Source organism: Pan paniscus, chromosome 22 (assembly GCF_029289425.2).
Source record: "Pan paniscus chromosome 22, NHGRI_mPanPan1-v2.0_pri, whole genome shotgun sequence".
NCBI classification, from domain to species: domain Eukaryota; kingdom Metazoa; phylum Chordata; class Mammalia; order Primates; family Hominidae; genus Pan; species Pan paniscus.
This window is the reverse complement of record NC_073271.2, coordinates 34,842,125-34,855,658: the sequence shown is the minus strand read 5'-3', so window position 1 is coordinate 34,855,658 and position 13,534 is coordinate 34,842,125. Positions and strand designations below refer to the sequence as shown.

General features: G+C 40.5%; 1 long non-coding RNA gene across 2 annotated transcripts in view; it reads left to right on the top strand.

Annotated features, from left to right (window-relative positions):
- Nucleotides 1–11,975, top strand: part of LOC130541112 (uncharacterized) — a 33,807-nt gene extending 21,832 nt beyond the window's left edge. The window contains exons 2-7 of one of the 2 annotated variants that reach the window (XR_008955144.2): nucleotides 2,878–2,941; nucleotides 3,913–4,030; nucleotides 8,945–8,996; nucleotides 9,249–9,433; nucleotides 10,564–10,662; nucleotides 11,667–11,975. This is a non-coding gene — a long non-coding RNA (uncharacterized LOC130541112). The remainder of the gene's footprint in view (nucleotides 1–2,877; nucleotides 2,942–3,912; nucleotides 4,031–8,944; nucleotides 8,997–9,248; nucleotides 9,434–10,563; nucleotides 10,663–11,666) is intronic. The other variant, XR_008955143.2, reaches the window with a different exon arrangement.
- Nucleotides 11,976–13,534: the final 1,559 nt, after the last annotated feature.

The window sequence follows — 13,534 nt, the reverse complement described above, 5'->3', positions numbered from 1 at the left end:
TAAAATGAGACAGCAACCATTCTCCGCTTTCCCACTTTGAGCTGTGTGTTCATCTCTTTAAACTATTGCTCTTGCCACAGATAGCTGTAGATTAACCTAATAATGCCACAGGGGACGCTGTAACCCACAACCTATAGCTTAACCATGTATAACCAATTGCTCTTCAATGTTGTTTGTGTACATCAATGAGAATTCCTGGCAAACAACTTTGTAGCAGCCAACTCCCTGCCTCTTTTCTTGTTTTTAAAAATCCACGTCTACCTGCGCTCTTTGGAGTGTAGATTCAGGACAACTTGAATCTATGCTCTCGGGTTGCAATCCTCAAGCTTGGCCAAATAAATTATCTGCTTGGATTAATTTTGCCCCAGCTTCTTCCTTTCAGGTAGGCAATCTTCACAAACAGCCCCTTGAAGCAGGCATGTCTGAGATCAGCAAGGTTAAGTAAGCCCCCAAGGTCATCTTCTTACTCGGCAGGAGAATGACAGTTTGAATCCAGGCAGCCTTAGCTCTGATGTCTTTCTGCCTTGGACAAGGTGCCCGAGCCTGTCCCTGCTGTCTGGAGAGGTGCAGCTGGGGTGGTCCCCGGCAGGAGCTGGACATGCAGATCCGGTTGTAATTGGTCTGGGACCATCTACATAGGAGCTATGGGCCCAGGGAAAGATAAGACCATGTTGAGGACTTGGTTTCTCCTTTTTCTTGAAGCTGAGACCCCTGCCTATGTCAAGCCACACATTTGAAAAGGCAACCACATTTCACATCACATGCATATGTATTTGGGCATAAAATAATTTGAAATGATTTTATCAATTTATTTAAAAACATAAGTAGGCTGGACGTGGTGCCTCACGCCTATAATCTCAACACTTTGGGAGGCCGAGACGGGTGGATCACCTGAGGTCAGGAGTTCAAGGCCAGCCTGACCAATATGGTGAAACCTTGTCTCTACTAAAAATACAAAAAATTAGCCAGGCGTGGTGGCGTGTGCCTGTAATCCCAGCAACTCAGGAGGCTGAGACAGGAGAATCCCTTGAACCTAGGAGGCAGAGGTTGCAGTGAGCCGAGATCACGCCACTGCACTCCAGCCTGGGTGACAAGAGCGAAACTCCATCTCACACAAAAGCAAAAAAGCAAACAAAAAACAAACGTAAGTTGTCCTGTGTTTGGCTATGATGTCTAGCCAATTAACCTGTACACTAGGGAATGTTTTCAAAGTCATGTTATTTTTATAATAGAATGGAAATTTTTAAAAACCAAATTTAGTTATTTTTAAATGCCATAAATATTATATTGTGTACAAACTTACTTAAATGGATTGGTTTTGTTTTTGCAGTTTTCATATTCTGGAGAGTATCTGTATTTTTCCTTTCCCCAATTTTAAATATTTTTTGGAAGTCTCATGACTAGCTTGTGCCCCTGGGCCCAATAGCAAAAATGACTGCAGGCAAGGACCACAGAAGGGCACCCGGGTGGGCCGGTCCAGCCCGCAGGTTCAGAAGCCAGGCCACCTGGGTCTGAAGCCTGCCTTGACACTTTCTGGTGGCCTGAACAAGTGACCTGCTTTCTCTGTGCCTCAGTTTCTTCTGCCAAATGGGAGTGATACTAGTATCACCCTGCTTGTCAGAGTTTGTGAGGGTGAGGCTAAAATGACTTACAAGCAAGCGTGCACTCGACACGTTAGCTCTTATTCTCATGGAATAGAAGGGTGTTAAGAACAGCATGGAGCCGGGCACGTGGCTCACGCCTGTAATCCCAGCACTTTGGGAGGCTGAAGGGGGCGAATCATCTGAGGTCAAGAATTTGAGACCAGCCTAGCCAACATGGTGAAACCTCATCTCTACTAAAAATACAAAAATTAGCCAGGCGTGGTGGCATGTGGCTGTACTCCAGTTACTCAGGAGGCTGAGGTGGGAGGATTGCTTGAACCTGGGAGGCAGAGGTTGCAGCAAGTCAAGATCACGCCACTGCACTCCAGCCTGGGCAACAGAGTAAGACTCCATCTCAAAAAAAAAAAAAAAAAGAATAGCCTGGGTTTGTTTCAGGAGCTTCAGGAGGAAGTGGAGGCAAGAACGAGACTGAGAGGCAGGAAGGCTGTGTAGCTAAGCCATTACTAGGGAGTGTAAGGAAGGGGAGCACAGGAGAAGAATCACTTCTGGAGATGGAAGCCAGCCCAGAATGCATGGAGAAGCAGAACCCACCAGGGTCTGAGGAGCAGGGGAGGGGCACACTTTCATCTAGCATTGTGATCAGCCTTGTAGGAAATGAACACACTCCACATGTATAGACACTTAACAAATATAGCATTTACACCTTACAGCAGGGCCATAAAACTGACGGTGCAAGCTGAAACTGGGCAAAACAGTTTTAATAATTAACGGGAAATTTGTGAGTGTTCTGTGACCTTTAAACCATTTTGTCCAAACATTCAAGGTTGTCTTAGCGTCAGTTATAAATGTACAGTACAGGGAAATAAAAAGAAATGGAGTAACTAACATTCGTTTCATACACTGTGATTTAAACATTCCAAACATTAAAGTGTTTTATTTATCTGTGAAGAATTTATCAAGAGTAGTTCAAAAAATGCCTGGCTGCTTCTTCTCATCCTATGATGTTGATATGGTTTGCGTCTGTGTCCCCACCCAAATCTCATGTTGAATTGTAATCCCCAGTGTTGAAGGTGGGACCTGGTGGGAGGCGAATGGGTCATGGGGGTGGAGTTCTCATGAATGGTTTAGCACCATCCCTCTTTGGCACTGTATAGTGAGTGAGTTCTCACGAGATTTGGTTGTTCAAAAGTGTTTAGCACCACCCCCCTCCTCCACATGTCGCTGCCACATACGATGTGCTTGCTTCCTTTTTGCCTTCTGCCATGATTGAAAGTTTCCTGAGGCCTCCTCCGGAGTGGAGCAGATGCTGCCATGCTTCCTGTGCAGCCTGTGGAACGGTGAGCCAATGAAACCTCTTTTCTTTATAAATTACCCAGTCTCCGGTATTTCTTTATAGCAATGTGAGAATGAGCTGAGGGAGATGTACACTGCTAAAGCATCTTTCTAGGCATTGGTGACTTGTCCTATGTTTCTAAGTCTGGTTCGGCTTCCATCTGAAATTTCCGCACATGGGACCAAAGCAAAGACTGCATACCTTTATTATCTAACAGTGATGACAGGAGTACATGACACTGCTTTTTGAAATGCGGTCGTGAACTGGGGTACTAGTGCTGCTTCCTTGCTCTGGAGACCACCTTTCCCACCTACCAAAGAAATGATCTAAGCTCTTATCATGTGGTTCAGGAATGAGGGGTTTCTATGCAGGCCTAGCCACGTACTGGACGTATGACACTGGTGTGTGTATTAGTCCAGTCTCACACTGGTATAAAGGATTGTCTGAGACTGGGTAATTTAGAAAGAAAAGAGGTCTGATTGACTCACAGTTCCACAAAGCTGGGAAGGCCTCAGGAAACTTATAATCATGGTGGAAGGCAAAGGGGAAGCAGGCATGTTTTACACGGCGGCAGGAGAGAGAGAGAGAGCGAAGGAGAAAATACCACTTTTAAAACCATCAGATCTCATGAGAACTCACTCACTATCACAAGAACAGCATGGAGGAAACCGTCCCCATGATCCAATCACCTCCCACCAGGCCCCTCCCTTGACACAAGAGGATTACAATTCAAGATGAGATTTGGGTGGGGACACAGAGCCATACCATATCAGCACATTACCGAAATGTTTTGTGCCTCAATTTCCTCTTTTGTAACATGTGTGTGGAATTAAATATATCTGCTCACAAGATCACCATGAGGGTTAAATGAGGTAATGTAGATAAAACATTTACGACAGTGCCTGGCATATAGTAGGAGCTTGGGATGTGGGAACTATTATTTTTATTATTTATTTATTTATTATTTTGAAACAGGGTCTCGCTCTGTCTCCCAGGCTGGAGTGCAATGGCACAATCACGGCTCACTGCAGCTTCAACCTCCTGGGCTCAAGCAATCCTCCCACCTCAGCCTCCAGAGCAACTGGGACTACAGGTACATGCCACCATACTCAGCTAATTTTTAAATTTTTTTGTGGAGACAAAGTCTCACTATATTGCCCAGGCTGATCTCGAACTCCTGGGCTCAAGTGATCCTCCTGCCTCAGCTTCCCAACTACTGGGATTACAGGTATGAGCCACTGTGCCCAGCTTATTTTTACTATTTAAAATAGTGACTATGGGCATTTCCTAAGTACCAGGGCACTGCTGAGCAAACAATAGGTATGGCCTTATCCAATCCCCATAACATTCCTCAAAGGTGGTTCTAGAATCTCCATTTTACAGATGTGGAGGCTAAAATTTAGAGACAGATTTAACATGCTTATGGCCATGTTAGATCCAAGTTCATCTGACTCCAAAGGTGAAGCTTTTAATCACTGTTGTATTTCTCCAACCGTCAAACTCTGAGAACATCTGGCTATAACTGTTCCTATATATATATATCGTTAAACATACATGTTCATTAAGGATTTTTTGGTTGTTTGTTTTTGTTCTTTTTTTGTTTGTTTATGAGACAGAGTCTTGCTCTGTCACCCAGGCGGAATGCAATGGCACGATCTCAGCTCACTGCAAACTCTGCCTCCCGGATTCAAGCGATTCTCCTGCCTCAGCCTCCTGAGTAGCTGGGACTATGGGTATGCACCACCACGCCTGACGAATTTTGTAGTTTTAGTAGAGACGGAGTTTCACCATGTTGGCAAGGCTGGTCTTGACCTCCCTACCTTAGGTAATCAATCCACCTGCCTCGGCCTCCCAAAGTGCTGGGATTACAGGCATGAGCCACTGTGCCCTGCCCATTAAGTCTACATTATACCTAAATGATCTATTGTATAATGTGTCAGGTCATATCTATACCCATTTTTATATTGTAATTATGTAAGACCACAAGAACTTTTCTGTCCATATCCTGAAAAGTAGATCTCTACCCCTGTGTTTATTCTTCAAGGTTTATATAAATTTAGGTGAGAGAATGGGTGCTCTTATCATGAAATCATGAGCTTACCACCCTAAAATGACGGAAATAACTTAGTTCTGTAGTAATTTCTGGGCAGCTTCAGATTAAATTTCCTTCAATCTATTTTGAGGTGTAAATATTTCTCCTGGGGAATCATTGAGTTGGGCTTTCTAATTTGATTTGGGAGAAAAGGAAGTGGAGTCTTTCTGCCTCACAGGGAGCAAAGCATTTCAGTGCATTTGGGAGATGTTTAGATATCTGTGTAGGTGTTTTTAATAAGTTAGTTCACTTAATTGTATTTCCTCTCCACTAAAGAAGAAAAGTCCTACCTTAATGGGTTTAATCTTCCTAAATTATTTTCTGGTTTTAATTGTGCTGTTTCCCACAAGCACCTAATTTAATTATAAGATTGTAACGCTTTTCTGTGAAAGGCTTGCTTGCACGTTGGGAATGCTGGGATTCAGTGTTTTGGGGAGGGGGGAGGAGTGCTTGTTCACTCTGTCAAGAGTGAGCAGGGGCCGGGTGCAGTGGCTCACACCTGTAATCCCAGCACTTTGGGAGGCCGAGGCAGGTGGATCATGAGGTCAGGAGATCGAGACCATCCTGGCTAACACGGTGAAACCCCGTCTCTACTGAAAATACAAAAAAAAATTAGCCAGGCATGGTGGTGGGCACCTGTAGTCCCAGCTACCCGGGAGGTTGAGGCAGGAGAATGGCGTGAACCCGGGACGCAGAGCTTGCAGTGAGCCGAGATCGCGCCACTGCACTCCAGCCTGGGCGACAGAGCGAGACTCCGTCTCAAAAAAAAAAAAAAAAAAAAAAAAAAGAGTGAGTAGGAAAAATGCCCGAACACTTACCTGCCTCAGTTGTTCAGGTCTTTGCGAAGTTTGCAATGTGAGAGGGCCAGACCCAGTCAGGTGCTGTGAAGGACCACGGCCCTGTCCCGGGATGCGTCCGGTCGTAAGCTGCAGACGCACACTCTGAGGGCTGGGATCGTCCTCTGTTGCCAGGAAGCAGCTTCACTTCAAAAGCCATTTACTTTTGCACAAATAATAATAAATCAACTGACCTATAACCCTGCAATGAATTCAGGAAATGTGTGTTCCCACTAAACAATTAGCGTCCTGGAGTGACATATCGAGCAGTTACTTTTGCAACAGCTTTTAAAGACATTATACTATACGCAGAATAAGAAAGAAGGAAAAGGAATTACGTTTTTTTTACCGTGGTGGGAAAAAGACGGATCTTTTTGCAGTGGGAGGGTTTTAGCTTATAGGAAATTCACTCTCAAGAGCAGCTTCCAGCCTTTGAGATGCCCAGGTATGCAGGAAGCTCAAGCCAGCTTGGCTCAGTGGCTCCAGCGTGCCTCTGGTCAGTTCCTCATGCAAAAGGAGCCGCTTTGGATTGGCCCAAGAATGGGGCTGCGGGCATGCAGAGCACACCGGGCTTCTGAGAGAAGGGAGGAAGGTATCTGGTAGATCCCTCCCATGGCATGTCCAGTGTGTGCATGAAAAGCATGATTTGGGGCTGGGCGTGGTGGCTCATGCCTGTCATCTCAGCACTTTGGGAGGACGAGGAGGATGGATCACGATGTCAGGAGTTCAAGACCAGCCCAGCCAGTATGGTGAAACCCCGTCTCTACCGAAAACACAAAAATTAGCCAGGTGTGGTAGCATGCACCTGTGATCCCAGCTACTCAGGAGGCTGAGGCAGGAGAATCACTTGAACCCAGGAGGCAGAGGTTGCGGTGAGCCGACATCGCACCACTGCACTCCAGCCTGGGAGACACAGTGAGACTCCATCTCAAAAGAAAAAAAAAAACATGATTTCAGAACAAAAAGCAAAGAAGGAAGACCAGGAGAAAGAAAAATGCCAACATTTTAACTGGTGGGATTCCCAATAGTTGTTTTCTTCTCTGAATTTTCTAATCTGAAAATAATTTTTAATGATTATGGCCATGCATCATTGTGTAGGTGAGTGTGTGTGGAAGAGACAGAGAATGAGAGAATGAGAGAGAGAGACAGAGACAGACAGAGAGACAGAGACAGAGAGAGAGAGACAGAGAGACAGAGACAGAGAGAGAGACAGAGAGACAGAGAGAGAGACAGAGAGAGACAGAGACAGAGAGAGAGAGAATGAGAGACAGAGAATGAGAGAGAGACAGAGAGACAGAATGAGAGAGAGACAGAGAGAGAGAGAGACAGAGAGAATGAGAGAGAGAGAATGAGAGAGAATGAGAGAGAGAATGAGAGAGAGAGAATGAGAGAGAGAGAATGAGAGAGAGAGAGACAGAGAGAGAGAATGAGAGAGAGAGAGACAGAGAGAGAGAATGAGAGAGAGAGAGACAGAGACAGAGAAACAAAGCAAGATGGCTGTCTTGACTGATGATGGCGATGACATTTTTAGTTTAAATAAATTTTAGAGGACACAAGTTCCCTACAAGAAAAAAGTACCAAATATAATAATGAATTCTAGGTTCTTCCATATTAGGTAAAGAACCTGTACACATCATAGTTTTGTTGTCATTTTTTCCTGAAGCAGCATTCCTTAGAAGCATTCCTAAGGGGTCTGTTCTTTAGAACAAGAGTCCAAAGATGTGTTCCATGAAAAAAATATGAGAAGTTTGGAAAAAATCACCTGCTGGTGACTCCTTCATTTATTTATTAATAAGTATTTGTTAATAATTGAGATCTCACTATGCTTGAGACACCATTCAAGACATGCAATATTTAAGATACAATCTCTGCCTTCCTAGTACTTATATAGTACTCTAGATAGAGACGAGAAAGCAGACCAGCAGAGTCCAGGGGCATGGGACCAACATAGCTGCCATGATGATCCAGAGACTCCTGCCCTGCAGTTGCAGATTAAGGGTCTGAGAAGTCCTATAGTCAAGAGACCTACTTAATTTCTATAAACTCCATATTGCCAAACCTTTATGTAATAAGTTTTGATACCTCTCAAAACTTCTGCAGTCTACACTTGTGGAAACACTATCGTTTCATAAACCCAGCAATTCAATGGAAGTTTATCATTGGCTTCCCTAAAGTAATTGCTTGGGAGCTCTTGTGCTTGGAGAGTTTGGAAACACATTAGTCTTTTGCAGAAACGAGTTAGGGCAGCTGGGGAAGATGACCCTGTTTCCCCTCCCTTCTCTACTTCTTCCTCAAATGACTGGTATCTTGAATTTGCATAACGGAGGCCAAAAGGTTTTGTGCTACAATAAAAGATAAGACTTGAAGAACAAGTCCCGGATATGACCAGGAGCATGCTTGAGAGTCAGCGACATGCAAGCGAATGATATGAGAAGTAGCTTGAGGGTGGATCTTTGTCCAGGGAGGAGAAGGGTTGAGGGGCTCTTGGAACCTAGATATTTGCAGTGGAAGCAGCACTGGGCTCCTTGGCACATGACTGCTCTTTGTACTCAGGATAAAACCCACATTTGCTGCCCAGCATCTGAGGCCCTGCCTACCTTGGGGATGTTATCATGTTTCTTTTCCCCCTTAGTTCCAGCCACACTAAGGTTTTGAGCCTGAGATCACCAGGCTCCCTGAGTCCTTGGCCTTTACCCTCACCTGCAATGTTGGTTTCCTCAACCCCTCAGGTCTCTTACTTAATGCCCCTTCCCTTTAAGGTGCCCCTTCACTTAATTTAAGTGCACCTCCCTTCCTGCTATCTTTGTATTTGTGTGCTCTCTTGTTTCCTGTTTCCTGGTTGAGAGTCACCTCCTGGATGGCAGTTCAGCTCTACTGTGTCCCCATTGGAGACGCAGGCCCCACTGCCAACCACACAAGAAATAAGCTCTGAAATATTTGTTGGATCCATGAATGGTTGATTGGCTTTCATTGGGCTGCTGGGAGGATTAAATTATGAATGTATAAAGGTGATTACATCTCATTCCTATATACCCATTACATGGATGGATAAGTATTAGGTTCTCTCTCCTCTTGCCAGGGACTTTAAGAAGCTGCTGAAGAACCCAAGAGGAAGGTGGGAGCTGTTGATGGTGAGCGACTCATACCACCATCCTTCAGGGAGGGTGTGGTTGGCCATAGCATGGTTAAGGAGAGCCAAGAGCAGAGATGCTTCTGAGTACGACCCAGCAGGGTGGAAAGAAGGAGGGGTCTACCCCAGTGCACATTTGTTGGAGGAAGGCAGTTTTCGTGGGCTCCCGACATTCCATTATTCTAGAACTACAAGGTAAGAACGAGAGGAGACTTGGGGAGACTCTGGTCCAATTCGTCTTTCTTTTTTCCAGGTGTGGAATTAGAGGCCTGATGGAGTGGAGAGCTTTCCTCCTCATCACCTGGGTCAGGACCGTGGAGCTCCTTGAGCCTTGAGATTCCAGGCCCAGGAGCACATCATCATTGTGCTTCTTGGGGCCCAGGCGCATCTCCTAAGAACTTGTTCTTAGACATGTTGTGCTCAAACTTGTGGCATCATGTGAGTTTTAATGTTAAATCTGGAGCAAGGAAGGAGAGAAGGAAGGAAAATGGGAAAGAAGAAAAGAAAGAAAGAAGGAAAGAAAGAGAGAGATTGAGAGGAAACCAGATATATAAAGACTTTATATTTATAAATATATATAAATATATGTAAAAAATATAAATATATATTAAAAATACATAAATATATATAAAATATATAAATATATATAAAAATATATAAATATATATAAATATATATAAAAATAAATATATAAATATATATAAATATATAATATATATTAATATATATTATATATAAATATATATAATATATTAATATATATTATATATAAATATATATAATATATAAATATATATTATATATAAATATATATAATATATAAATATATATTATATATATATATAATATATAAATATATATTATATATAAATATATATAATATATAAATATATATTATATATAAATATATATAATATATAAATATATATTATATATAAATATATATAATATATAAATATATATTATATATAAATATATATAATATATAAATATATATTATATATAAATATATATAATATATAAATATATATTATATATAAATATATATAATATATAAATATATATTATATATAAATATATATAATATATAAATATATATTATATATAAATATATAATATATATTAATACATATTATATATAAATATATATAATATATAAATATATAAAATATACATATAAATATATAAAATATATATAAATATATATAAAATATATAAATATATAAAATATATAAATATATAAAATATATAAATATATATTAAAATATATGTATAAATAAATATATAAATGTATATATAGATATATAAATAAATATATAAATATATAAAAATATATAAATATATATAAATATATTTATATATTATATATAAAATACATTTTATATATAAATATAATTATATAAAAATATAATTATATATAAATGTATATACATATAAATGTATATATTTATATATAAATGTATATATTTATATATAAATATATATAAATGTATATATTTATATATATAAATATATATATATAAATAAAGACTTCTTGGCATCTCACCACAACCATTTTTTATCTACAGAGCAGTAATAGTTTACAATATACCTACAGTTTCCTGGGCAGATCATCAGGTGCAGACTGGCTGCAGAGAGAAGGGAACTGTTTCACTTTCATCTTCCTGGTAAGGCTGGAAGACAAAAGCCATCCCTTGTTCCAATTTTGAAGGCTATAGGGAAGGCAATTTGAAGGGAAAGACAGCTTCTTTGACTGATGCAAATGGAATGAACTCCAGTGGAGTCCTTTCAGAAATCACTATGCAGTTGTAGGATGGCTGCAGCGTAATTTGATTAAACAAACAGGCAAAGAGAAGCAAGAGAAAAGGCAGGGGGGCATTGTTTCATGTCAAGGTTCTCCTGAGTTAGTGAGGGTGTGTCCTGCTTTCAGACTTGGCTATGTTTTAATTCTCAAAATGTCATTGCTTGAATGGTGCCACTTATTTTAGGTTTATTTCTGGCACATTGAATGGGTAAGGCTTTCCCAGAGTCTTTCATAAACTCAGTTGCTAGGCTTCTCCCCCATCACCATCCAAACCCTCACCTACTTTGTGCCATCGTCTACCAAGATTTTTCAAGGAGAATTCTTTATGCTTCCCATTTACCTTTTCAAAAGAAAGCTTTGTCCAGGGTTGACACTGGAAGGTTCAACATATCCCTGATGTCTGGTTTCCTTAGGTCTAAACATCTGTAGACTCTTTATTTAACCTCAAACTCCTGGACTGAGTAGGCAATTCAAAAAGAATTTGCCAAATGCTTTTAAATCTTAGATCCGTGGCTGGCACAGTGGAAGATGTCCAGTAAATATTTGCTGAATGAAGACATTAGAATATCAAGTGACAGAGGCGAATGCCCTTGGTCATTGTAATCTGTCATAATGGTGGACTCTCAGACCAATTTGCCGCAATTATTTTTTTTAAGACTTTGCTATGCTTCACTTATGATGTTAGATTAAATATATTTTTAAATAAATAATTATTTTCTTCTACTTTTTGGTTCAAATTCTTAAACTTGATGTTTAAAGAAGATAGAAAATGAAGTAAACCTTGGAATTTAATGAAGCCTTATGATTCTTAAATAAGTAGAAGTCGGTCCTCATTACCTACTCATCCTGTAATTCTCTTCTCCACAGGGCCATTTCCAGATATGAATTGCAGAGACATATTTCAATATATCCTCACCCAAGTATGCTTTAGAAGTACATTTCTTTTAATATAATAAGATTTATGTCTTTTATGTTTGTTTAGAGGGTAAATCTGGATTTGTATTTTTAGAAGTTACTTTCACCAAAGAAATTCGAAAGAAATAGTATTTCAGAAAAATCAAAACAAGCCATAGCAGTCTAATATTTTTCAGATACTATATTGGGCTGCATGAAGACTAAATCCATAATATGTATGAATAATGTATTCTAAAGTAAATATCATATTTTGTCAAATTATTTGTCTGGCAAAATTAAGTTCTTTAAAATGAACTTTTTTCTTATTTCAAAGTGATGTGTATGTAAAAAGGCGGTGTAGACTGGTGGTTAGGAGCACTCTGGAGTCAGAAGCCTGCTTCAGAATCTTGGCTACCTCACTTACCAAGGATAGAGCCGTGGGCAGGTTACTTGTTCTCACTCTCTCTTCTTTTTTCCATCTGTAAAATGGCAACAATAAGCCACCTAAGTAAAATGGCCTCTGCGAGAGAGAAATAAATTAATATATGTTGCTATGGTTTAAATGTGTCTCCTCTAAAATCCATGTAGCAGCTTAATCCCACTTTGATGGCTGTGTTAGTCTGTTCTCACACTGCTAATAAAGACATACCCAAGACTGGGTAATTTATAAAGACAAAGTGGTTTAATGGACTCACAGTTTCACATGGCTGGGGAGGCCTCATAATCATGGCAGAAGGCAAAGGAGGAGAAAGGCACGTCTTACATGGCAGCAGGCAAGAGAGCTTGTGGAGGGAAACTCCTATTTATAAAACCGTCAGATCTCATGAGACTTATTCACTACCACGGGAACAGTATGACAGAAATTGCCCCTGTGATTCAATTAATAAGACTTATTCACTATCACGAGAACAGTGTGAGAGAAATTGCCTCCGTGATTCAATTATCTCCACCTGCCCTTGACACACGGGAATTATTAAAATTTAAGGTGAGATTTGGGTGGGGACACAGCGAAACCATATCAATGGCATTGAGAGATGAGGCCTTTGGGGATGTGATTAAATCCCAGTGGATTAGAATAGATTAGTGCCTTATAAAAGGCCTGGTGGGAACTAGTTTAGGCCCTTTTGGCCTTTCCATCCCTTCTGCCATAGAAGACCCCTCCAGAGAAAGCAACAAGGCACCATCTTGGAAGCCAAGAGAGGAGCCCTTACTGGACACCAAACCCGCCAGCACCTCCGTCTTGGAAGTTCCAGCCTTCAGAACCATGAGAAGTAAATTTCTGTTCTTTATACATTATTCAGTCTGTGGTGTTTTGTTATAGCAGCACAAATGGACTAACACATGTGAAACACTTAGAGCTGTGCTTTGCCCAGAGTAAGTGCTCAGTCAATCTTGTGAAAAATTTGGCAAGTCAGTAAAAGTAGAACTGAGAAATCAAAAAGTACCCACTTTCCACCACTTGCAGAAGCCACTAGTAGCATTTTAGCATATTATTTTCAGTCGATCCCTATCCATTTTATAATATGAGAGTTTACCACTTGTAAAATATTTACACTTTTTGCTTCACTTGACACACCACAAGCATTTATTTGTATTATTTAAATCCTCTGCCCCTTCTGCAACTTCTTTTCTTTTTTTTTTATTTTTTCTTTTTCTTTCTTTTTTTTTTTTTTTGAGATGTAGTCTTGCTCTGTTGCCTGGTCTGGAGTGCAGTAGTGAGATCTTGGCTCACCGCAACCTCTGCCTCCCAGGCTGAAGCAATTCTCCTGCCTCAGTCTCCCAAGTAGCTGGGATTACAGGTGTGTGCCACCACACCTGGCTAATTTTTGTATTTTTAGTAG